We start from the raw sequence: 13032 nt of genomic DNA on the forward strand, positions 1-13032 counted from the left end.
GTAAAATAGGTAAAAAAAAAAATAACAAAATAATCTTTCATTTTTCTCCCTCCTCCCCCAACCCCCACCTACCTGAACCACCTCAACCCCTCCCCCACCCCACAGACACCACCAAAACCACCCCACAGCCACCACTAGGAGTGTGCACAAACTGGTCAGGACCGGACCAAAATTTGGACCGGACCAGAATTTGGACCTGACCAGACCAGACTTGAGATTTCGTTCCGGTCCTCGGTCCACAAAAATTCTCGATTCTAGGTTTCCGGTCCGATGTGGTCCAAATCCGGAAAATTTCGGTCCAGACCAGTTGGACCAGAATTTCTATTATTTAAAAAAAAATTAAATACACTTGACAAGGTGGCGTACAAATATAAAACTGAAAAAAGAAGTTTGAGGTAAAGAACTTTAACACTTTTGATAAATCATTAATTATGTTAAATTATGAAGTTAATTTCATATCTATTTGGACTCTTAAAACAATTTTTTTTTACTCTTAGATTACAAAATTAATGTCACGGAGGAAAAAATGGTTAAACCGCAAACCAAACCGCACCAAACTGTTTTGCGCGGTTTAGTTTGGGTTGGTTTGGGCAAAAGTGCGGTGCGGTTTCGGTTGGAAAAATGTCAAACTGTATATTTGCGGTTTGGGTTGGGTTACATCCCAAACCACACCAACCCAAACCGCGAACACCCGTACATGTACATTAACTCACTTTCAACCAAGACTTAGTATCAAAACAACTCAACACAAACTAGACATGCACTCCACTTTGGGGAAAGTTTGGCCATGACTTATTTTGAGGGTTAAGCAAAAATAGGATAGAAAGGCTCAGATGGGTTGAGAAGCGGATAATTATGTCGGTATCAAAGCTTTTTGGCTTTTGAGTTCCTATTTCTAGCAAAAAGAAACACGCTAAATTATTCTTCTATAGGCTCGATCTTGTGCAATCTTAGGAAGCTAAAATGCAAGTCACGACTTGGACGATCAAGGGTGAGGGTTGTAAATGAGTCTTACGTTGTTTGTGGCCCTCCTTCGGGGTTCATAGCACAAGGGATAAGGCAATCTAAGCAACCAACTCGCCTAATTTCAAAAAGACTCTAGCAAAAGTTACCGATCTCAAAGATCACCTAAAGTCACAGTAAGGCTTCCAAAACCATCAAGTCAAATGTAAAGAAGGTATTCTAATCAAGTTATGGACACTCTTAGAAATATATCATGCCTGCAACCAAACTAATCTGAATGCATAAAAAAGTAAGAAAAGAAAAAGAAAATATTTTTGCTATTTTTTTTCAGACTTAACATGTAAATACACTAATATGAACCTAATTAACATGCAGATATACTAATATGAACCTAATTACAAAGAGGAGGAAGAAAATTTTGAAATATAGTGAACACATGCTAACTCCCCCAAACAAACTCTTTTCTCGGAGTTAACAAGCAAAGAGAAAGTAGGGGAGGAGGTAATTAAGGGGTTTGAACTATACCTTAGGAAGAGGATTATAACTCTCCTCTTTATCAGTGGGTGTAGTAGGAAACTCAAATGCTTCGTCATGTACCTCCTCAACGGTAATGCTGTCAAGAAGCATGGAGAATTCATTCGCCTCTTCTATGTCCAAGTTCGAGGCATTGGTAATAGAAGCATATAACTTGACCCCGGTGTGGACCACTTTTTCAAAATCTTCCATCTCACCTTCTACTAGCTAGATTGACCCGACAAACTTTCTCTTTCAAGGGTTTCTTAAAAGTCTTTGAGAACTCGAACACAACCCTTTCATTGGCTACCTCGACTGTGTTTGTATCATTTTTGCAGTTTATCACAGCACCCAATGTCTTAAAAGCTTCCCTCCCAAGAATGAGAGGAGTCTCCGGATCTTCCTCCATATCCATTACTACAAAATCCATGGCACAAACACATGCCCAACTTGTATTGGTACATCCTCCAACTCACCATGTGGCACTATCACAGTTCGATCCGCAAATTGAATAGTCTTCCGTGTAGGATGAAGAGGAAGATTTAGGTGCTTAGCTATGGATAAAGGCATCAAACTCACACTTGCTCCTAAATCAGCCAACGCTCCTTTAGGCTCCAAGTCACCTATCTTCACCGGCAAGGTGAAGCTTCCGGGGTCTCTTTGCTTCTTGGGCATGGCACATTGCACTAGAGCACTTACTTGGTATGGCAAGGTGATGAGCTCATCTTCTAGTTTCCTTTTATTGGAAAGGATTTTCTTCAAAAACTTAGCATAAGCCGGCATTTAAGACATTGCCTCAAAGAAAGGAATGTTGATTTGAAGGCCTTTTATTACATTGAGGAACTTGGATAACTTATCACTCAATTTCCTCTCCACCAATCTGTGAGGGTATGGAACCGGTGGCACATAAATCTTAGTTGGTGAAGATGATGGCAATGGAGTCTTATCACCGACTTGGACTTGTGGCTCATCTCTTTCCACAATCTCTTCTTTCTCACCTTCCTCAACTTCATCTTTTTTCTCAACAACCGCAAGTTCTTCTTCCGTCTCTAACTCCCCATTAGGCATCTTAGGACCCTTATAACTTGTTCCCGACCTCAAATGGATGGCTTTGGCTTGATGGAGGTTGGGGTTAGGGATGGGTTGGCCTGTAAGTTGATTTTTGGGATTAGAGGGGTTTTTCTCGGCTACTTGGGTGATTTAGGTTTCAAGCATTTTGTTATGGTCTTGTAGCTCTTGAAACCTTTTCTCATGATTTTGGAGAGTTTGGTTCATGGATTGGAGTTGTTGGAGAAGAGTTAGAGTTGTCATGCATGTCTACCTCTTCCTACCTTCTCCCTACCTTACCATATTTGTCCATTTCAAAAAACTTACATTTTTCAAATTCAATCCTACACCTTCTTCTATTCTACCTTTTTCGAAAATATTTACCAATCATCATCATACCACGACATTTCAATAAAATATGCACATCATCTTTTCCTAACAAAAAATAAAAACAATAGGTTCCTTTCGAAAATGAATTTCAAAAAATTCTAAGCCCAGTCTAAACACCTTCAATCCAATCCAATCAACCAAATTCAATCAAATTCATTTGCATTCATTCTAGTCCCATACGGCTTAAAATCCATTTTGCATTCATTCACGCCCATGTGTATTACAGTCTATACATTCACTAGCATTAGAGTCGATCTTAGGCCCATATAAGTCTAGTTCATTTCAAAATCTAGGCTCATCTACATCTTTATGTGAAGTCTAATCCAAATCTATCCCTAATCAATTCCAATCTAAGTCTAAGTCTAGTCCGATCAAATCTTAGGTCCATTTAGGCCCAATTCGCTCCCTAGGTCTAGTATGCATTATATGTAAACCCTAGCAGTCTTCGGACTATAAAAGTCAGTCTTAGGACTATAAAAGAAAGTCTACGGGCTATAAAGCCAGTCTTTAATTTGGGCTATAAAAGTCAGTCTTTGGACTATAAAAGTCAATCTTAGGGCTGTAAAGTCCGTCTTCAGACTATAAAAGTCAGTCTACGGACTATAAAAGCTCGGTCTTAGGACTATAAAGTCAGTCTACAAACTATAAGAGCTCAGTCTACGGACTATAAAAGCTTAGTCTTAGGACTATAAAGTTAGTCTACAGACTATAAAAGCTCAGTCTTAGGACTATAAAATCAGTCTTAGGACTATAAAAGCTCAGTCTTACGACTATAAAGTTTCGCTAGGTCTATCTGCATTATATGTAAACCCTAGTCTGTACACGAGCTATAAAAGTAAAGTCTACGGACTATAAAAGTCAAGTCTACGGACTATAAAAGTCATCCCCTAAGTCTAATCAAGTCCAATTTCGAACCATATAGGGTGAAGTCCAAACCATTAATTCTAACGAAGCTAGCACACTTTAAGTCCATAACGACAACTTGACCTAACAAAGCTAGTCTCTCTGTAAGTCTATAACGACACCCTTTAATTCCATAACGGCACCCTATAAGACCATAACGATACCCTTTAAGTCCATAACGACACCTTGCTTAGCTTAGCTAGTCACCCTTAAGACCATAACGACACCCTTTAAGTCCATAACGACACCCTATAAGACCATAACAACACCCTTTAAGTCCATGACGACACCTTGACCTAGCGAAGCTAGTCATCCCCAAGACCATAAAGGCACCTCCGAGTTTAGCGAAGCTACTCCTATCTTACATCTATAGCAGCCCATATCTTGAGTCTAGCGGAACTCGTCAACCCTAAGCCCATAATGGTCCAAAATCATCGAGTTTGGCGAAGCCAATCACCCATAAGTCCATAAGCAATTCATTAATTCTAGTGAAACTAGCTTAAAAGCCCAGTCATTCAGTCCATTTTTGCTTGCATAGTCCAGTCCAGTCCAGTTCACATATGCATATGCATATAGTTAGGCCCATGTCGCCATCATAACCATAATCATACCCATTTCTAATTGTTTCCCATTTTCACTTTCAACTTCATTTCTCATCTCTCATCTCTCATCTCTCATTTTCATTTCCCACTCTTCCCTTTTACATTCCCATTTCTCATTTATCATCTCTATTTCGAAATTCACCCGAATCTAGTCATGACCGGTCGAGAGATTACAATTTTGAATACCTAAACAAGGCTAAAAAAAGTTAAGCCTACTCTAAAGCTCATCAAGCGCACTATCACCACACCGACTTCATTTAGAGTATTGAAGATTACTTTTGGCCATCTTCACAATAGTGGCGCGATCACTTCCATAGGGTCTACCGCCTTCACATTATAGGCGCGATCACTACTATAGAGTCTACTCTGAACCCTGCACCTAAAAGATGATTCAAAAGGTGCAACCTACATTTCGACTGCGAATTCCAACAGGATAATGAACATCTGATATCTAGTGTCAAATACCATCATTGCGCTGCGAAACATGGTCGGTGACAACAAACTTCTAATACTTGCTACAACAAGAATCAACATCACCAATAACCCTTTTGCACAGTACATCAACAATTCAACAAGCTTAGTCTTTTATTTTTGGTTTCTTAGGACGAGTCAGAGAGTCCTTACCCTAAGTCATTTCTTTCCTTTTCCATCTAGTCTATATCACTATAGGACTTCATCTATTATAGCCTTTCCATTTTCATTTTATTGTTATTCTTATTTCTATTTTCATTGCCTTTCATCGTCATTTATGCTTCCAATTCCATGATGAAACTTAAATCACCTAATGAACTTGACTAAAAATAATAAGAAAATATTGAATGGGTTACCTGCCAAGCCTTTTGATGCTAAGAAAGGCTTAAGACAAGGGGATCCATCGTCCCCTTTCCTCTTTGCTTTAAGGGTGCATTCTCTTCAACTTATTGACCCTGAATTTATTGTACCTTATCTGAACTGAACTTATTGAACCTGAACTGAACTTATTAGAACTTATTAAACCGGATTGAACCTGATTCAACTTATTGGACCAGATTGCACCTGATTGGAACTTATTGGACCTTATTGGAACTTATTAACCTTATTGAAACTTATTAGACCTTATTGGCCCTGATTGAACTTATTAGACTTTATTGGACCTGATTGAAACTTATTAGACCTTATTGAAACTTATTTGACCTTATTAGACAAAACAATTGACCATTAATAACATAAATATTACCCCTAACGTACATACTACCCCTCAAAATTTATTATGAAGTAATAATTATTAAAATTTGTCCTTTAAAAAAAATAATTATTAATAATCTCTCATGATAATGAATTTAACAAAAAAAATTTACTATTTATATATGTGCCTATACATAACTTTGACCACTAATATATTTAATACTATTGTTTTGATTTTATAAAGCACTAGTGGAAAATCAAAAATTGATTAACATTTATTGCTAACAAGTTAAAATTGGCACATATGAAAAACTCTCACCCCACTTTCATTTATGTGAAGGTAGTAGAATGCATCAACTCCTTATCAATCACTCTACATTTATATCTTTCATTGTTATTAGTAACGAAAATATGTTATCTCGAGTTATTTAAAGACGAATTGCAAAATATTGTAATTATAATGATTATTATTGTTAACCTTAATTATTTGACCATGATTATAATATTATTTAATAATAATATAATCACCTAATAGTAATATGAATAATCAAATAATAGACAACAATACAAATATAATACTATACATTGTGGTACTTTAATAAAAAAATTTAATAATAACATAATCAGCTAATAGTAATATAAATAATAAAATAATAAACAATAATACAAATATTTAATAAAATAATAGACACTAATACAAGTATAATACTATATAATCATTATGGTACTTTAATTAAAATTCTAATAATAACATAATGGACAATAATACAAATGTTTATTGAACATTGACTATTTGGACCTTATTAGACCTTATTGGAACTTATTGGACCTTATTAGACCTGATTGGAACTTATTGCATTTGATTGGAACTTATTGCACCTGATTGGAACTTATTGGACCTTATTAGACCTGATTGGAACTTATTGCCCTTATTGGACCTTATTGCAACTTATCTGAACTTATTGGACCTGAAACTTAATTTTTTAAGTTGAGGAGAACGCACCTTAAGTATGGAATACTTAAGTAGATGCTTGGGAGATATGAGTAAAAATCCAGATTTCAACTATCATCCCAAGTATGAAAGGATTAGCCAAACTCATTTAATGGTTGCTAATGATCTACTCATGTTTGCTAGAGCAGATCATAGCTCAATAGAGAAGATTATGGCTGCTTTCCACAAATTCTCAAGGGCTTCAGGGCTTGAAGCTAGCAATGAGAAAACTTGCATTTACTTATGAGGGGTCAACCAGGAAGTAGCAACACAGCTTGCTGAAGTGATTCAAATGCCTATAGGTTTACTCCTTTTCAAATACTTAGCGGTGCCTTTGGCTACAAAAAAAACTTTCCTTTTCCCAGTGTAAGCCACTAATAGACATAATTACTTCTAGGGATTAAGGGTGGATGGTGCATCTTTTGTCTAATGCTGGTAGACTGCAGTTGGAGAAAACTATACTTGGTAGCATGCAGAATTATTGGGGGCAAATTTTTCCTCTCCCTAAAAAAATTGATTAAAGCTGTGGAAGCCATTTATAGAAAGTTCTTGTGGACTGGTGGACTTGAATCAAGAAAAGCTCTAGTGGCATGGTCCTTCATTTAGCAACCTAAAATTGCAGCGGGGGTTAAATGTGATCAACATGGTGTTATGGAATAAAGCTGCCTTATTGAAGCAACTTTGGGCTTTATCTTTTAAGCAAGATAAGTTATGGGTTCGTTGGGTGCATGCATACTATATTAAAAGAGGTAACATTGATACAGTTACTGTTAGTAGTAACACCTCTTGGCTATTGAGAAACATTCTGGTGTCTAGGGAGCTGCTGGTGAGAATTAGGGGGTGGGAGAATGTGAGTAGCACTCAAGAATTCAGTATTTAAAAAGTTTACAAGATCCTGCAAGAGTCTTTTGATAGAGTCAGCTGGAAAAGGCTCATCTGTAATAATAAAGCAACTCCTAAAAGCAAATTCACTCTATAGATGGCTTTACTAAACAGATTTGCTACTACAGGCAGAATCAGTAAGTGGAACAGAGATTATAGCCTTATGTGTAAGCTGTGTGATGTAAAAGAAGAAAGTGTGCAACACTTATTTTTTGAGTGTGAGTATTGTGTGACTATTTGGAAGACAGTGCTGCAGTGCATTGATCTAGCTTCTATCAACATTGCATCCGGTGAACTGAGAAGAGGTATCCAAAAGGCTAGAAGTAAGAGGAGCAAGGACAGGTTGTATGTGATGTTATTTACTGAGAGCTCATCCGCTATGTTTATTTCGTATCCGTCCTTTTCTTTTCCTATAATTTTATTTACTATACCTGCTGCTGTGGCACTATAAACTGTATTATTACTCTTGCTTCCGTCAGGATAAATCTGACCCCTTCCTCTGTTACCCCTACATATATCGGATATTTTAAGAAGTGAACATCGTTTTTAGTGGCAGGGTCCGGCGAAAGAATAGGAAAGGTAATTTCACTATATTTTTTTCCCAGGAATAGGACCTATAACAAGAATATTTTTTTTGCCATTTGGATTCAGCGTAATAGCAAGTACTTTAGGGACACTTTGCTAAGTCCCCATGCTATAATCAAGGAGGTTAGTTATCTTTAAAGTAGCTTGTAATTGTAATGAGCTTGAAAGATCTAGGATTCTTTTGATTTAGTTGGTTGTGTGCTGTGGGTGGGTTGGGGCAGTTTGTTGCTCTTCTCACCCTTAGGTTGTACCCCATTTTTTTGGTTATCAATGACAACTTTGAATTGCCCAAAAAAAATAATAAGAAAATAGATATAAAATAAAAGGAGCGAAAAATGAAAAAAAAATTGACATACTTTGGATCAGACGTTATTCCCCTTATTCCCTCCATCATCCATAGACCATCATTTCCAAGCAAAGCTCCACACATAACCTTCAAACCTTCCAATACCCTAAACCAATAACTTGTTAATACATCAAAATAAATAAATGTCGGGCAAAAACAAAAAAAAATGTGAAAAATTCAAAGTGCGAAAGAATAAAAAAGCAAAAGCTCAAAAACGTACAAAGCAAAAAGAAAAAAATGACAAAGAGAAAAGCCAAAGGCAAAATAAATAAACAGTTAAGCTAGGGGGCTTGCAAAAAAGTTCTACCCTTCATTCAAGTCCTTTAACCCCACCAAACCTTAGCCAGCATATACCAAATTCATGATCCTACATTTGCCAAACTAACTAAACCTTCATCTAAACCTAAAACTTCAAGCCTTAAACCTTTCAAGCTTTCATCAATCGTAACTCCTTTTTCAAGGTATGTCCAAGCCCGCTAGGTAGGGCGGTCTAGGCAAAAGTTAGGGCACATTAAAAAAATTAAAAAAAAAGTAAAAAAAATCAGATCTTGAACTACGAATAGTGTGATTCCTCAAGGATACGCAAGAATCCTCATCTCGATGTCCAACTGCTTCAATAAAATAAATTAGTCATAGTCTAATGATTTGATTTTCTAGAATTCAGGAGCATACTCTTTCTGGATACCGACATAGACTCGAGTCTGCACCTAGCCTCGTTAGAGCCTTTTCCCACCTACATTTATATGAGTCATAAATTTAAACCTTTTTATTTTTCAATCCAAGCTCTCCTTTTCCCCGAAAGACTCTTCGACAATTCCATGGTCTATGACAATATTGACTTTGCATGTATCAACTCCCCAAAGAAGAATCCCCAGTGAACAACTTTCAACGTTCAAGACAAATAAACTACGTTTCAATATCAGATCAAGTACATTTCAACTAAGGCTCAAGCCTAATTTAAGGCAAGCTCACCTAAAGTGGGGGCTTCCTATATATGTGGTGGTGCCTCCAAGTCGAATCAAACTCCCGAAAAGTTGCAATCCGTGGACCTCGTTTACGGATCCTGATCATTTCTTACAAACGATTTTCGAAAATCATTATATATATTTCTGATCATTCTATCATTCTTCACATCTTCTAGCTTTGCAAAATCCTGACCTTGCATTACATACATTCTAGTCTTACGTAATCCTTACCTTGCATGACGTGTCATCCCTTAGCTTTGCATAACCTTAATCCTTGCATAGTGTCTCATGCATCCTTAGAGAGTCTAAGTTTGCATCTTTAAATCATTGTGTGCTCTATCTGAGTTGTTTGCACCTGTCTGCTAACATCTTCTTCTGCATGTAATCAGATTGCTTATAGTTTTTGTCCTACATACTAACTTTGTTTTGTAGAGACCGACTTATATAGATCAGTTCTAAACTGCAGATCATTTAGAATCGTTCTCCGTCCCGACATCGTATACTTTGACTTTCGGTTTCCTGAACCCCAGTCAAAGTTGGGCTTCCGTAGACACATAATTGTGTCTCCCCATTCAAGGATCTGATGATAAAACTTATCGTGGTCTTAATTGGCCCGACCCAAGGGCAAAGCAGTCTGAAAAGCCATTCACAACTATTTTGAAAAGTGTTGAAGTCCTATTTTAAATCCAAATTAATTATTCATGATAATTAATTTTATTTGAGCCCAATTCTTTGAAAATCCCAATTAATTGATGATTAATTGATTTATTTTAATAAATAAATATTTTCAAAAGATATTTTTTATAAGTTAAAATCAGATTTTATGTCGTAAGTTCAGATATTCATAGTCAAAAGATAAAAGAAAATCTTTTAGAATGTGTTTTTATCAATAACCTATCAAGACGTGTCAGAAACAAGCTCTGTGCTAAGCGCAACTACCTGTGCCGAGCGAACGTATCCTGACACGTGGACTTCCGCGTAAGCCGCGCGCCTAGCGCACAAACTGTGCCAAGCGAACCATAACTGCCACATAGACTTCTGTTTAATGCAGAGTCTTGCGTCAAGAGCAGTTCTCTGCTTGAAATGCAAACTTATTTCTTTCTTATCTTTTCAGAACGCGTGTCATGTGTACCCTTTTTATTGGGCATGCCGCGGCATGCGCTTGAAACGTCAACTGTGCCCGCCTGGCGCGTGAGGCGCTGTTCTATTTTCCCTATAAATAGGTCTGATTGCCGTACAGATGAAGGACGAATTTTCAACATAACACTCGACGAATATTTGACGAATACCTTTTTACAAACTACGAAACCTTCCTACAAAATTCACACCTTTCAAACACAAATACATTCAATCTACATACATTCATACATTCAGATTTCTAGGCTTCACGATTGCTCGTCCCGAAGGTTGTCAATCTTACAGACCCAAGCCACGGTATAAGCCTGAGGGTCCTTAAAATAAATTATGTATTTTTATATTGAAGTTACTAACTAATTCTTTCCTTGTGTTGATTTATAATATAATATCGTCCTGCTATAGATTCTAATTCTTTTTCTATATTTTATTTTATATTATATTATTATGCATGCCTTGGTATATCATATGCTTGCCTGATCATTCTGATTGTTCCTGCTTTATTACTTTTATCACCCACATGTTATGTTGACCTAAAGAACTGTTCTAATATTAATCATATTAATTTGGACAACCTGCTAGGATCCTTGTTTTGATTGCCTAAATAACATATGACTAAAAATTTATGTGTTTTCTGAACCAACTTAGACTAAATATTTTTAGGGTGGTTAAAATATTATATGTTATTCTTTGGCAAAAATCTGTAATAAATCGATATTTAGTAGAGGCCAACAATGGGCAATATGGTTCCTGACCATATTTGTGCCCTCACCCCTGAACTCAATTTTTGGTTCACTTTGACCATCTATGGAGTCATGATGGGGAAATTTACATTGGATAAATCCCTATTTGGTCCCTACAGTTTTCCCATATCCAATTAGGTTTATGATTTTTCCTAAAAATAATTGTTGGCGACTTCAAAATGTTTTCAATACAAAAACCATTATAGTGGGGTTGCCAAATCTAATACGCACTCATCCAGCGCAGGCAAAATAAAAACACACCTACATTACCGCATCCCTTAATTCCCAGTCCTCTTTCTTATTTTTTTGAGATGGATTAAGTGTTTCAGATTACTGCAACCCTTTTTAAGTAGCACTTGGCCTTTTTTCCACTAGTAAAAACTTACATGGTGTCGCCACCCATTCTGGCGAAATCTAAAGACTATGAGATGTTGTAACTATATATAGCAGTGATAAATGCAACAACAAGTGTCGTCTTGGTATGAGAAAAAGATGGAGTGTAATCCTCTATATACTATGTAAGCAAAACTCTCTTAGATGCTGAAACAATGTTATACTTCTCTTGAAAAACTCATACTTGCTTTAGTTATGGCATCTACTAAATCGCGACCATACTTTGAATGGATGTCATGCTATTTGTGTAAAAGCTAACTACTTTATAAGATCTGTGATGAATAAGCTAGAATTGTCAGGCAGAATGGCCAAATGGTTAGTACATCTAAGCGAATACAAAATTAGGTACGAAACATGAATGACCATCAAGTCGCAAAGCTTGGATGACTTTGTGGTTGATTTCATTCCAAATCTGCAAAGTGAAACGGACTAAGAACTGCTCCAGTTGTTGGAATAGACGATAGAACCAAAATGGACATTATGCATTGATGGAGCATCAAAAGCCAATGAAGCAGGAATAGGATTTGTCGTAAAATCACCAAAAAGGGGCATAGTAGCCCAAGCTATACACTGTGAACTTTAAGGCATCTAATAATGAAGTAGAATATGAAGCATTGGTTGACTCCCTAAACGCAGCGGCAAAATTAAAAGTCAAGCAAATTGAGGTATGTTGGGACTCTTTATTTATTGACAATTAGTTGAACGGTTCTTATGCAACCAAAGCTTAGAAGAAGAAAAAGAAGTTGCCAGCAAGTTCGACAAGTTTGCAATCAAACAAATACCAAGGGACCAAATTTTAGAAGCAGATGCCTTAGAAAACCTTCGGTCAGTCTCAGCAACACTGAACCTGAGCAATATTCCAATTGTGCATATCATGCAACCTACAACTGATACATGCAAGGTAAACAAGTCTAACACTACAACAATCCGAAGAAGCAGATTAGATGACAAAATACATTGCGGCTAAAGGTATGCATCTTGCCAAAATCACAGTCAAACATACATAGTTTTAAGGTAAGAGCATCCCATTTCATTCTAATTGACAACACTTGATTTGACAAGTCAGTTGCAGGTCCATACCTAAGAATTAAGATGCCTGAATAAAATAATATGTGAACCGTCTTGCATGAGTTGCAAGGGGATAAACGTTGCAAGTAACTTCATGGAGAACATCATTTAATAAATGCACGTAATCTTGTCAGCCATCTCTGTCAAATTTTGATGAGTAGCAAGGAAAGCCTTCAAACACTGCACATGGAAAATTATTGTCATAATAGATTGGCATTGGGAGAAGCTTCTGAAAGCAAGTTTTGAAAGCAACAACTAAAAGCAAGTTCTAGATCAAGTTCTGAAAGAAGTATCGGAAGCAAGTATTGAAAGCAAGTTCCGTAAGAAAGTACTGAAAGCAATT

The sequence above is a fragment of the Beta vulgaris genome, chromosome 4, assembly GCF_026745355.1.
Source record: "Beta vulgaris subsp. vulgaris cultivar EL10 chromosome 4, EL10.2, whole genome shotgun sequence".
NCBI classification, from domain to species: domain Eukaryota; kingdom Viridiplantae; phylum Streptophyta; class Magnoliopsida; order Caryophyllales; family Amaranthaceae; genus Beta; species Beta vulgaris.